Here is a 12,140-nt window from a genome sequence, read left to right as displayed (position 1 = left end):
ATTTACCAGCTAGATTTTTTGCTTAGGTTCTTCAAATGTGTTAGAAAGTCATGATTACCGTAATCCACTAAGCTGCTGACAATCATGTTATGAGCTTTTAGTTTCTGTTTAATTCGTGTCACAAACAAAACCCCAAACAAGCCATTCCTGAACCACTGCTGAAGGTAATATGAAAGATCCCAGGGTGGGTAACAGTGTTAAGTCCCAAACTCCCAATAATCTGTGACACTTTCTATTTCACTTGGACACACTTCCATTTATACACTATGTTCAAGCATGACAAAATGCAAGTGCAGCAAAAATCTTGCCAAAATTTTTTTTGAAAAAAACTATACCCACCACAATTATCACTGCTTGCTCGCTAATGCAAACTATGATTTAAATAAATCGACACACTAAAGATAGATTTGCCTATGTGTGAGGAGCTCAATGGCCACAATCAGTGTGACAAAGTGAAGAGATACAATGTGTCACCATGATTAAATGAGCCTTAAACACACACATCCCAAGCTGCAGTGCAGATGTGTGATGCTGATAAGATCAGCTGATTTTAATGCTCTCTGCCTGCCAAGAAAATCTGCTATAAAGGCCCCACTCCAGAAGGTTTGGGAGAAAGCCCAAAATGAAGTCACCAAGGAAGAAGAAAATATCACCCAACTAAAGGCTCAGTCTTTTGGGCAGAGCTAAAAGGGCCATGAAGACTGCCCCATGTTCTTAGTATGCATATATAAAAACTGAGGTCCAGAGAGGTTGAGTTACTTGCCCAAGGTCACACAGCAAGTGGCAGAATTCTATTAGAATTGTACCTCCACCCTGGTCCCACTGTCTGTTTCACTCCAGAATGTCTTGTGACGACAGAGACCTTGACCAAGAAATCTGACTCTGGGGAGATAAGATATTGAAAGCAAAAATAATGGGCCCATAGGGAAGAGAGAGAAAAATGAGGCACTAGCTGAATCTTTTACAGTTAGTTAGCAGTATTATAGGGCTTTAGTGCACCCCCTGGAACCCTCTCCTCACCATCCGTGGATATCATCACCAGATTCAGGAAATAGCTTAGGACTAAAAGACTCAGAATAGAGGCTCACAATTCCTACCCGCTTTAGGAATTACGCCACTAAGACCTGTGAGAAGTAGAGGATCTTACCAAATTGGTTATCTGTCACTTTGTCAGTCAAGTAATTGACACCCATAAAAAAAACCAAAAAGCCAAACCCACTGCCATCAAGTCAATAGTAACCCTACAGGACAGAGTAGAACTCGCTCATAGGGTTTCCAAGGCTATAATCTTTATGAAAGCATCTTCCTCCCACGGAGTGGCTGGTGGGTGTGAACAGTCAACCTTTTGGCTCGCAGCCGAGCGCTTTAACTGCTGTGCCACCAGGGCTCACTTAGTAATGCTAAAATAGCTCAAGGGTTTTCCCTCTTGATTTCCTCATTCTCTGAAGTCACTTTTTTCATCAGCATTTAAAATCAGTTACCCAGGTATGGAAGAGAAAGGCCTTTGACAAGACATCCAGGGATGTGATCACCGCCCACCTGAAAAATAGATGACCAAGTGTAAAAAAAATGGTATGAGGACATCTGGCCTCCTCTAACTTCACAAGGGAGATGACAGAATCATCAGCATCAACACCAGCCCAAGGCTGATTTCCATGAGATTAGAGATCAGACATACCTCTATTCTCCAATCTTCTTACCAATTCTGACACCAGACATCCCTCCCACGGCACACTCTACTTCTCTCCTGGGTTTGATAATTCACTGTAATGGCCACACAGAACTCAGACAATACTCACAATTATGGGGTTTATTAGGGAAGTAACAGGTTACAATTCAGGATCAGGAATGACTCAGGATACGGCACTTCAGTCAGGACAGCCTCTTTTGGCAGGGAGGCCTCTCTCTGGCCCTCAGCCTCTCTGCTTCTCAGCCCTTGGCCCCTCGGCCTGGCCTCTGCCCTGCTAGGTTAAGTGTTACAAAGCTCTTTAGCTCCACCTTGCCCAAGGGTACCCCACTCCACAAGTAAGCCTCAGTCCAAAAGCACTCAACTGTCTCGCTCCGTGGGTCAGCAAGCCTAGCTCCATCAACAAGGCATACCACTCCACCAGGAAGCCTCCTCAGCTCTCTCACTCCATGGGTTGTCACGCCCATTGTAACCACTCTGCTCCATGGTCTGGGAAGCCCACTGCGCTGTCTCACACCAGTCTCCTGGTTCTGCTGCCGTCATTTCTCTGCCACTGCTTCTCACCGTCTTGCACTGTCTCCGGTGTTACCGCTCGCTCTCTGTCGCCTGGGTCTAGGAGGTACTCACCACAGGGACCCCGGGTCCAAAGGACACAATCCACTCCCGTTTCCTCTTGGTGGTAGTGAGGTCCCCCTCTGCTCTGGGATTGGCTCTCTTTTAACCCTAGTGGATGGCAAAATTAACCAAACCCCTCAGGGTTCCATATACCTTATTTGCATGTTCCCACCTCCAAAAGGGTTTCATGCACCTTATTTGCATTATTAGAAAGCTGTTCAATCTCCTTGGAGGGCCACAAGTACCTTATTTGCATAGTTCCAAAAATGGTTTGGTGGAAGTTACAAGCCCATGACAAGAAAGGCCATGTAAAAGTGATCCATCATGCCGCAGAGTGGGTGGTAGAAAGAGCAACAGAGAGGATCAGAACAAGCAGATCTAGAGAAGTATTAGCCTTTTTTGTACCTTTACTTTCCTCTTCTGGAAAATGAACTAATAATAGTACCCATATCACAGGGTTCTATGAGATTTAAATGAGACAACATATGTAAAGTGCTTAAATCAGGGGTTGGGTTAATAAATGTTAGCAATTACTATTACTTTCATTATCATTCTCAAGTCCTTTTTTTGCTACTTATTACCTACATCAGCGCATCTCAAACTTTAATGTGCACACGCAACACCAGAGATCTTGGTAAAATGGAGACTTTGGTATTAGATCTAGGCCTAAATGTTGCATTTCTAACAAGCTCCCAGGGGGTTACAGATTCCTCTGTTGTGCAGAGCACACTTTGAGCAGCAAGGATCTACCTAACTCAGCAATTAGCAGGTGCTTACTACCATTGGCAAAAACAAGTGACCTCCGACCATCTAAGAAACAACTATTGGTCTCTACTCACCTGGAGCAAAAGAGAAAGAGGGAACCAAAGACTCACGGAAGAAACTAGTCTCTAGGACAAACAGTCTACACAAACCACGGCCTCATCTACCCTGAGACCAGGAGAACTAGATGGTGCCCAGGTACCATTAATGACTGTTCTAATCAGGGCCACAACAGATGGACCCTGAAAGAATGAGAGAAATACGTGGAACAGAACCTCAAATTTCTGGGGCGGGGGGGCGAACTAGACCTACTAGACTGGTTGAGATTGGAGAACTCCCTGAGACAACTGTCCTGAGATACTCTTCAGACCTTGAACCGAAACTAACCTGAGTTCACCTTGTACCTAAATAACAAATTGCTAAAAAAATAATGAATATCTCCCGTAGGTACTATGCACCTTTAAAAATCACCTATATGAAGGGAAAGACAACATACAATACAGGGGAGGTCAGCACAACTGGACTAAATCAAAAGCAAAGAAGTTTACTGAATACGACCAAATGCTTGCAAGACCAAAGTAGCAAGGACGGGGGTCCGGGGACCATGGTTTCAGGGGACATCTAGGTCAAATGGCATAACAAAATGTATTAAAAAAACACTCTGCATCCCACTTTGGTAAGTGGCATCTGGGGTCTTAAACGCTAGCAAGCAGCCATCTAAGATGCATCAATTGGTCTCAACCCACCTGGCGCAAAGAAGAATGAAGAACACCAAAGACACAAAGTAAATATGAGCGCAAGAGACAGAAACGAGCACATAAACCAGAGGCTACATCAGCCTGAGACCGGAAGAACTAGATGGTGCCTGGCTACCACGATGCCTGCCCTAACAGGGAACATAACAGAGAATCCCTGATGGAACAGGAGAACAGTGGGATGCAGACCTCAAATTCTCACAAAAAGACCAGACTTAATGGTCTGACTGAAACTGGAGGGACCTCAGAGGTCATGGACCCCAGACCCTCTGTTAGCCCAAGGCTGGAACGATTCCCGAAGCCAACTCTTCAAACAGGGATTGGACTGGACAATAAGACAGAAAATGATACTCGTGAAGAGTGAGCTTCTTGGCTCAAGCAGACACATGAGACTATGTGGGCAGCTCCTGTCTGGAGGCAAGATGAGAAGGCAGAAGGGGACATGAGCTGGTTGAATGGACACGGGTAATAAAGGGTGGAGAGGAGGAGTGTACTATCTCATTAAAGGGAAAGCAGCTAGGGGTATATAGCAAGGTGTGTGTAAGTTTTTGTATGAAAGACTGACTTGATATGTAAAGTTTCAGTTAAAGCGCAAATTAAAAAAACACCTATATGAGATCAAACAGTCAACAATTACTTTAAAACAAACATGAGACTGTAAGGGGGCAGGCAAACTACATTAATGGAAACAAAACAACGTGAACGGAAATAATGAGAATGTTCACGCATTGTGAAGAATGTAACCAATGTCACTGAACAACTGATGTTGAAATTGTTGAATGGGAACCTAAACTGCTGTGTAAACCTGCACTGAAAACACTATAAAATATTACCAAAAACAAAAAAACAAGTGACCTCATTGCATAGCAAAGTCTTCACCTGTAAATAGGGATAATACATATTCCACGTGATCTCAAATGACCGAAAAGTAGTAAATGGGAATGCACAGGAAAGAGCATTATAAACTCCAAACAAAGCTATACAAGTGGTAGTAGTAAGATTATTAGACTTACTATTTGCAATTTACCATGCCTAAATTTGCAAGTGCAGTTACTGGAATATATGAAAAGGAGGATTGAATTCCTTGGCTCAGGAATGATAGTCCATTCAAGGATCCTCCAGGAATTCTGGCAGAACACAGCAGCTTTTCGGGGGGATTCCCAAATCAAAAGCTCTGAAACTTTAGAAATGTCATTCCACAGCCAAGGAAAGAACCACTTTGGTAGGGAGGAGTATGGCCCTTTTGGGCACTGAGAGCTTGTTTCACTAGCAATTCCACTCTCTCCCAGAGCTGGCCAGACTCTATCACGCCAAAGATCCAGTCAGGACAGCAATGCCAACAGCGCAAGACAGAGGGGCACTGCCCTAGCAAGGCCCACACCTGCCGCTCCACAAGCTGGCAGAGAGCCAGACTGCGAGAAAAGCAGGGCTTCGGGGTGTCCAAGGCAAACGCTTCAATTAGATGTACCTGGCTATCTTCCTTTAGCATAATCTGGGATATCCTCCTTCCAGACTATAAGGTATGTTTATACCTTGGCCTCTCCTCCAAGAGGTTCAGAGTAAACAAAGCTAATCGTTCCTTCCTGAGCACTTGACCAAAAAGCTCTCTCATCATTTTAGAGGCAGATGGCACCACCAACATCTATGGAATTACTCAGGCCAAAAACCCAGGAACCCATTGCCATCAAGTCAATTCTGACTCGTAGCGACCCTATAGGACAGAGTAGAACTGACTCATGGGGTTTCCAAGGACTGCCTGGTGGATTTGAACTGCCGACCTTTGGGTTAGTAGCCGAACTCTTAACCTCTAAGCCGCCAGGGTTTCAAAAACCCAGGAGTCATTTTTAATTCCTCTAATTCTACCCCCTCCCACCATTTTGCCAGTTCTACCTCCCCAAACCCTCTGCTTCCCCATCCCCACTGCCAGCACTCTACAAGGCCACATGGCCTTGTACCTTGCCCCCTAACTAGTCTCTTGGATGCCACGCTTATGCCCCCTAAAATTCACTGGCCACATGGATGCCAGTAATTTTTTAAAAAATCATGGCACTCCTCTTCTTAAAAAGCCTTCAGTGGCCTCCCATTGCTTTAAGAATAAAATCCCACCTCCTTACTCTAGCCTACAAGGCTCTATACGATCGATCTAGGACCTCCTCACATTTGCCCACCTCTCCATTCCCACCGCCCCTGCCCCACCCCCACACTCTCCCAGCTCCAGTCACTCTAGACTTCTTCCAGTTCTGGGAACCTATCAAGCTTGTTCCCACCTCGCGGCCTTTAACCTTGCTGTTTTTTTCTGCCAGATCTTCAAATGGCCAGCTCCTTCCTAGTAACAAATCTCAGCAAAAATGTCACCACCCTAGAGAGGTCTTCTCTGACCACCCAACTGAGATAGCAGCCCCCCAAACCCTCTTCAGAGGTTACTCTCTCTGACAGCACTAGTTTATAGTCTTCACAGCACTTACCCCTTTCCAAATTATCTCGTCCATTACTGGTTTATTTGTCTGTTTGTTGCCACCAGAATGTAAGCTGCATGAGAACAAGAACCTTGTCTATCTCTCCACCACCATATGCCCAGGGATAGAACAGGGCCTGACACAAACCAAAAAAAAAAAAAAACCAAACTCACTGCCATCAAGTCAATTCCAACTCATAGCAACTCTATAGGACAGAGGAGAACTGCCCCATAGGGTTTCCAAGGAGCAGCTGGTGGAGTCGAACTGCTGACCTTTTGATTAGCAGCCGAGCTCTTAACCACTGTGCCACCAGGACTCCAATACAAACTAGGCACTTCAATAATGTTGAGTGAATGAATCCCAGGCAGCATAGTAGCGAGAGCACTAAACTTAGAGTAGGAAAACCTGGATTCTAATGTGAAATGGGCCACTGACTAGCAGCATGGCTGCTCTTAACCTCACATTCAACAACTGTAAAATGCCGATCTTAATCCACATCTTCCCTTCCTCACAGGTTATTGATAAGACCAAATGTGTGAAAGAACACGTCAGCATTTGTAAACCAGTAGGGACCTTTTTTTTTTTAGGAACCAAACAACAGAGAACACTGTATCACTAACCACCAGCAGGGCAGGCTCCTTCCCAGGGACCCATGAATCAGTGGATTAAAAAGGTTGTTGAAAGAGCAATCCAAGGCTTCTAATCCAGCCCTATGAACACAACAGAAGAGATGTGAATGGGTGACTTTATACTATAGGTGAAGCAAACACAAGACATGAATTCATTTAAAGAAGTCAAATCATTTCAAATCCTAGTTAATTTGCAAATTAAACTCTGGGTTCCTTGAAGAATCTGAAGATAGGTCTGCTCTTCACAGCCTTCTTACTGAATTAGGTGATGGGCTATCAAATCTGACATCCTGTCACAAGCTTTCACCCTTTCCTGCACCCCATTCTGGCCTGGGACTGCAGATTTCTGGGGCAACCCTGTAATAATAACTACCTTTACACAGTACTATGATAGCTACTGGCTCATGCCTGCAATGGCCTTGTGAGGTTGACAGACCTGGTATCATCATCACGTATTTTAACTTACTCATTCACCAATCATAAATAGAATATAAAGCATGGTACAGGTGCTGGACTAAGACCAAAAAATAATAACAGCTAACACTTACCAAATATGTCATGCTAATTATAATAACAGTTAACACTTACCAAATGTGTCATGCTAATAATAACAACCACTAACACTTAGCAGATATGTCATGCATTTTATATGTTGTTGTTGTTAGTTGCTGTCAAGTTGATTCCAACTCATGAGGACCTCATGTGTACAAACTGCTCCATAGGATTTTCAAAGCTGAGACCTTTTGGGAGCAGATTGTCAGGCCTGTCTTCCGAGGTGCCTCCGGATGGGTTCAAACTACCAACCTTTTAGCTAGTAGTCCAGCATTTACTTGTGCACGCTCAAATAAATCCTCACAACTGCTATACATGGTGGGTACTATTATAATTTGCATTTAACAAACGAGGAAACCGCAGCACAAAGAGGTGAAGTAAATTGCTCAGTGGCAAGTGCCCTGGAAGTGGCAGAGCCAAGATTTGAACCCACGCAGTCTGGTTCCATGCTTTTAACTACTAGCTTGCAATCAGACTTATACAACAGCACTGAAAGGGCCTTCAGATATCATCTAGTCTCCTCCTCTCACTTGGAAGAGGGGGAGACTAAGGGGCAGAGAAGCCCCCTTTTAAACATTCCAGCTCTTTGAGATAATTGTGGTTCAGCACATTGGATGGTATCTATTTAAATGAAGCTTTAAGTCAGATGTTGTTTCCTTGTCATTGGAAGAAAAGCTTGCAGCCATAGCAGTTAGAAATAACAAAAGAATATTCTTGTGGCCTTGTAACAGCTACCGTTGGGAAATCAGAGACATCATCGTATGGGGTAGAAAATACAGGATTTACCTGGAAACATGTCCTGCTCCAACACTTAATAACTATGATTCTTGGGGCAAGTCAATCACTTTTCTGAGTCTCAGTTTCCTCATCTGTGAAACAGGAATGACATCACCTGGCAAAGTCTATGTGAAGATTAAATGAGAAAATGTACCTAAAAAGTGCTTCTTAATCATATACTTGTAAGTAGCTATTACTGCTCTAAGCACTTTCGAAAAGACATAAAGACATGCTTTTTCCTCTGGGAAGGTCAAAAAGGCCCAAGTAGGGAAAAAAAACCATAACTCTGACCATTTACAAGAACTTGACCTCAATGTTTCCCCCACCGGGGCTACCTGTAGAAGTCCACGCTACCTGCCTTGCTCTGAGCAGAATGGAGAAGTACAACTGGGGGCGGGGAGATATCAACAGTGGGAGGAATACCATATGAGCTGGTGCTCTACACATCTAAATTCTACCTGTCCCAATGTCATCCCTTCCTGGGAGCCTTGCTCATCCCACCCACTCATCTCATAACAGCTTGTTTTACATACCCTGTTTCACTGGATTCCAACAGTGATCCATTAGCCCATTTTATGTACAAGGAAAAGAGGGTTCAGAAAGATTAAGTAATTTGCCGACCGCCACACAGTTACTAAATGAAGATGCAGTGTTTCAAACTCAGGTACTCAGACTTCAAACTGGACTCTTGGCTCCCACGCTAGGCTTCCTACCCTAAGAATACGCCTTCTCCCCATTTAGGGCACTTTCACATACATATCTTAGCATCTTAATCACTCCGAGCGGCAAGTGTTAGGACCCCATTAGACAAACAGGACAACTGAGGCCAGAGAGGGGAAGGGACTTGCCCAAGGTCACAGAGCGAGCCAGGAGCAGCGCTGAGGCTCGGACCCCGGGCTCTGGCTTTCCCGCCCCACTCCCGAGCTGGAGCCCTGACCACAGCTCCAGGCCCCCGGGTGGACCCCGACCCCGCTCGGTCGGGTCTGCGGTTGGGCTGTGGCCCCGCCCGGGGGGAGGAGGGGAGAGGCTGCCCAGCCGGCAGGAGAATGCAACCGAGGCACGGCAGAGGATGCTCCGGCTGGCGAGGCAGCAAACCAAGAGGCGGCGGCGGCGGCGGCGCCGCGGGCCACCGGGAAGATCCCAGGCGGTAGGAGAGCCAGGCCCTGCCCGCGGGCGCCAGCGACCCCCCTGGACTCACCTGGGGCCGCAGCTGATGGCGGGGGCGGCGGCGAACCCGGGGCTCAGCCATTCCCCGTTGCCCCGGATGGGGAGAGACTGCGGCTGCTCACTTCCTTAGCAACCCGGCTCGCGACCCACTTCCTTAGCAACCGGCGTCAATTTCAATAACTTTATTGGGACACGGGAGGAGAACAGGGAAAGCCGCTGGGAGGGGCCGGGCGGGGCCGGAGGGGGCGAAGCACTGTACTGATGTATAGTGGGTACCTACCTGTTCACTCCCGTAAGGAATGAGAGGCAAGCGCAACGTGACCTGACTCCACCCGATGGCCATCTCGTGCCTCAGTTTCCCCATCCGTAAAATGGAATCTTAGTGCCTTGGTCGCACCAAGAGATTTCAGCCTCCATTTGATCTTTCTTCAAGCGCTTTCACATCATTTATCTCACTTGTGTCTCACAAGTTACTTCTGAAGTAGCTCCCATTTAGGGTCCACCCCGTGAGTCAGGCCAAAACCTTAGGAACCGTTCCCCGTCTCCTTCCTCTTCTTCACTCCACATCCAGTCACAACGTCCCTTCATCTACTTCTCAAATATTTCACCTATCTATCCACCCTCCAATCTTCAGTGCCACCCGCCAAGCCATCCTCACCCTCATCTCCTAGCCTGAATGCAACAACCTACTATACCTACCAATCCAGTTTCCGCAAGGCACCCAGAGTTTTTCTTGTCGTTGTTAGATGCCTTGGAGTGGATTCTAACTCACAGAGACCCTATCTACAACAGAACTAAATACTGCTTGGTCCTCGCAGGGGCGTGGCAAGGGGGGGCAGAGGGGGATACTTGCCCCCGGGTGCAAATCCAAGGGGGCGCTAGTGATTCCGGGGAGCCACAAATATGAAAGGCGCCTGACTGAGGAAGCTGGACGAGAGGGGGAAGGCTGACCGTCTCCACTATCAACGTCTATTCATCTTGAAATTTGGGGGCGGTGGGGAAGGGCGAAACTTAGAGATTGTCCCTGGGTGCTACACCTCTGCGGTCCTGCACCATCCTCACAATTGTTGCCATGTTTGAGCCCATTATTGCGGCCACTGTGTCAATCCATCTCAGTGAGGGTCTTCCTCTTTTTAGCTGAGCCTTCCACTTTACCAAGCATCATGTTCTTCTCCAGGGACTGGTTCCTCCTGATAACATGTCCAAAGTACCTGAGATAAGTCTCTCCATCCTTGCTTCTAAGGCCCATTCTGGCTGTACTTCTTCCAAGGCAGGTTGGTTTGTTCCTCTGGCAGTCCACGGTCTATTCAATATTCTTCACCAACACCAAAATTCAAACGCATCAATTCTTCTTCAGTCTTCCTTATTCATTTTCCAGCTTTCGCTGGTGTATTTTTTTTAATACACTTTTTTTCAGAGCAGTTATAGGTTTACAGAAAAATTGCACAGAAAGCACAGAATGCTCATATACTCCCCCCTACAGTTTCTCTTACTATTAACCTTTTGCATTGTTGTGGTACATTTGTTACAACTGATGAACCAATATTGATACATTATTGTTAACTGAAGTCCATACTTAACATTAGGGTTCACTCTTTGTGTTGTACAGTCCTATGGGTTTTGCAAATATATAATGTGGAATAGTTTCACTGCCCTTAAAATAACCTTTTTTAAAACATAAAACAGATTGTTACACTCCCTGCCTTCCACTAATAAAGAATTTCCCAAACATAGGAAGGGAACTCTGACAAGGAGCTCTGTCACTCCTCCCCGTCACTGTCACTCAGTGAAGACCCTCCTCCCCAGCAGCAAGCCCATCACTCAGTCACCACGCAGCTGGAATGAAGCCCACTGTGTCGTGAAATTTTACTTAGTTGTCGTCTGGTTTATCCTGTGAGGAAACCCCATTTTAATGGCCAGGGACAGCCAGAATCCCATGACAGAAGGTTTGGGGGCAGGAAGGGAGTGTGGAAAGGGATCTACTGGGTGGAGTTGAAAACAGCAGCTTGCAGTCTCCTTCTAAACCAGGAAAATGGTAAAACACAGTCCAGAAGCCCATGGAGGGTTTTATTAAGATCTTATCCAGAGAAACGTATTGAGATCTCACTCACCAACTTCAGATAGACTCCTCACAGGGTTGACAAATGGCAAATGACCTGGTTCCCCATGCAAGGGTGAAATCACCAACTTCCCTTTCTTCTCTGACATTCTAGAGCAATGCTAATCAACAGATCTTTCTGCAGTGATGGAAATGTTCTATATCTGTGCTGTCCAAATCAGCTACTCCACCAGCCATATGAGGCTATTGGGCACTTGAAACGTGACTAGTGCTACTGAGGAAATTAATTTTATTTATTATTATTTAATCTTAATTTAAATTTAAATAGCCACAAGTATGGGCTGAGGAGTCAATGGTATTAGGTTTAAATCCCAGCTCCACCTCTCATCAGCTAGCTGAGTGACCCAGCGCAAATCACTCTGTCTCTCTAGAATTCAGTTTCATCATCTGCAAAATGGAGCTATGAATGCTAATGCTCAGGTTTGTTGCAAGGATTAAGTGAGAGAAGGAGTGGGATGTGTCCGGCACTTAGTAGGTGCTCCATAAATGGTGAGTCTTTTTCCTTCTCTAACTGGGTAAGGGAGAGACTGGCGTCCTCCAAGGAGACAGTAATTGCCAATGTGAAGAGTTCTGCTGGTAAGAGACTTCGGTTTTCTTGGAATTTTAATACCATTTGGGGAA

The 12,140-nt window shown here is 45.8% G+C and overlaps 1 protein-coding gene across 7 annotated transcripts in view; it reads right to left on the bottom strand.

The window, feature by feature from the left end:
• KIF3B (kinesin family member 3B) overlaps positions 1-9,528 on the bottom strand; it is a 53,261-nt gene extending 43,733 nt beyond the window's left edge. Inside the window, exons 1-4 of one of the 7 annotated variants that reach the window (XM_064275957.1) lie at positions 9,432-9,514; positions 8,243-8,358; positions 6,896-6,985; positions 1,482-2,410 (exon numbers count right to left, since the gene is read on the bottom strand). The gene's annotated coding sequence lies outside the window, so the exon portion shown is untranslated. The other 6 variants (XM_064275956.1, XM_064275958.1, XM_064275959.1 and 3 more) reach the window with 6 other exon arrangements.
• Between the last annotated feature and the right edge of the window lie 2,612 nt (positions 9,529-12,140).

The sequence above is a fragment of the Loxodonta africana genome, chromosome 24, assembly GCF_030014295.1.
Source record: "Loxodonta africana isolate mLoxAfr1 chromosome 24, mLoxAfr1.hap2, whole genome shotgun sequence".
Lineage (NCBI taxonomy): Eukaryota > Metazoa > Chordata > Mammalia > Proboscidea > Elephantidae > Loxodonta > Loxodonta africana.
This window is presented reverse-complemented; position numbering and strand designations above follow the sequence as displayed.